Here is a 2326-nt window from a genome sequence, read left to right on the forward strand (position 1 = left end):
TTTTTCGACCTTCAGTGATGGTGCCTCGACAAACTTAAAGTCAACCCGAAATGTCGTTTAATTATTTTTCGAGAAAATCCAGGCCAGTCGATATTTCCTACATATTCTAGCACAAGTCATGCCAGAATTTATGAAAAAAATCTAGCATGACCTTTGCTAAAAAAGGACATATCGAGCGCCTGAAATTTGCCGGAATGGAAATTAATCAACACTCCGGCAAAACATAGGCCACTATAGGAGGTGTAACCTGCAAACATGGCCGACCACTTGGGCAAGCACATATCCTATTTGAGAAACACAAGATATACATGTTTATATCTACATCATATGAGCATCCAAACTTGATGGAGTAGTTTTCCAATTTGAGCATTCAATAAGCAAAACCAAATCGTAAAATAAATTAGTATTCAAATTAGCATTCATTCAATAAGCAAAACTAAGCCATCTCTTTCGTCCATACATAGTCGAATATTATCACTAATAGATATCGAATAGTATCATACATATAACATCACTAATACAGCTAAAACCATAGCGAACGATGGGTATCGGTGCAGGCGGTGGACACCCAAAGAGAAGGAACCATCACAGGATCATAGCTCCATTGAGACCCCTGAGGAACCTCCCAGGTATTGGAGAACCTGCCCTCCAACGCAACCATGTAGCGACGGACGTGCTCGTCCTCCTCGCTGACACGGTGACATACCACCTCCGCGGAGTCCTCAAGCCTCCGCACCATCACTGGCCCACCCGACCGCCACCAAAGAAGGTTCGGGTCAACGACGGGCTGGCTCCTCACCAAGATACGCCCCCCGGAAGGTAGCACCGCCCAGTACCAGCCCGGCGGAGCCCAGTCCCGGACATGGCTCCTCACCAAGCCCAGGCCTCCTCCGCCGAGTCGATGACGAGGATGCAGGATAGGCATCGTCGACGTCGATGCGGGAGTAATTGGTTTAACTAAAAAATAAACTAGTTCTATTAATTTTCTTACTAAAAATAAAGTAGTTCTATAGTAAAATTTTAATTAGATCATCAAATCTCATGTACCTAATTTTTCTTACTAAAAATAAACTAGTTTTATTAATTCAACTAGTTCAACTAAGCACTTACTATAAATAAAATAAACTAGTACTTACTAAAAATAAACTAGTTTATCTAGTTCTATTAATTTTCTAACTAATTCTATTAAACACTTACTAAAAAATAGTAAAAAAACCATATTGAATTTTTCTATAAACTAAACACCACTACCCTAAATTAGCATCTACTTAATTAGTTACCTAACCTACTTCCCTAACTAAAAACCATCTAAGTTAATTAACTAAATTCACCTAAGTTAATTAACTAAATTCACCTAAGTTACCTAACCTAATGAACTAAATGGAGGGAGGAGGAGTACCTCACGGTGGTGGAGGAGGACCGGCGGGGGAGGAGGCCGACGCGGGGAGGAGGCCAGCGGGGGAGCAGAGCCAGTGCGGGCGAGGGTGGCCGGTGGGGGAGGAGGCCGGTGCGGGGGAGGGTGGCCGGCGGGGGAGCAGAGCCGGTGCGGGCGAGGGCGGCCGACAGGAGAGCTCCGGCGCGGGGAACGACGGTGCGCGGGGGACGGTGGCGGCGATGACGGCGGAGAGAGGCGAGTGAGTGTGTGATAGCGGGGGAGTGAGAGAGAGGTCGAGCGCAGTCCCTTGGGATGGATAAAGAGCCCGTAGTAGTAGCGCTTATATGTAGAAAGCGCTACTGCTACGTCCGGTAGCACTAGCGCTTCATACATAAAAGCGCTACTACTATGCCTGGCCTGCCGGCAACGGCCTGGCAATTGTAGTAGTAGAGTTTTTTTTAATAAAATAACGCTACTGGTAAGTGCATAGTAGTGGCGCTTTTTTATAAAAAGCGCTACTGATAAGTAGTAGCAGCACTTTGTTATAAAAAACGCTACTACTATGCTACTATCTATAAGCATTTTCCTAGTAGTGATGGCCCGCGAACAAGTTCATCCTGCAATTTGACTACATCTACGACATGTTCCACATGACCAAGCTGGATTTCCAGTTCATCCGCATGTATGCGCTATATCTGAACTACTTCGTCAGGGTCAAGAATATCAAATATATCTGCGTCGCGGACCCGTTCTATATGCACGAGAGCTTCTTGGCAGTTTGCAGAGAGCACCATGACTATGCAAGCAAGTACCTCGGTGAGTTCATGATCACTAATAAGGACAAGGAAGTGATTCTCTTTCCTTATCATCTCACGTAAGTCATCGGCACATATCGTTTCGTAAGTGTTAACAATTCCTTTGTAGCAGGGAGACTAATTTGAGGTGTACTTA

The sequence above is a fragment of the Triticum dicoccoides genome, chromosome 1A (assembly GCF_002162155.2).
Source record: "Triticum dicoccoides isolate Atlit2015 ecotype Zavitan chromosome 1A, WEW_v2.0, whole genome shotgun sequence".
In the NCBI taxonomy this organism is placed as follows: Eukaryota; Viridiplantae; Streptophyta; class Magnoliopsida; order Poales; family Poaceae; genus Triticum; species Triticum dicoccoides.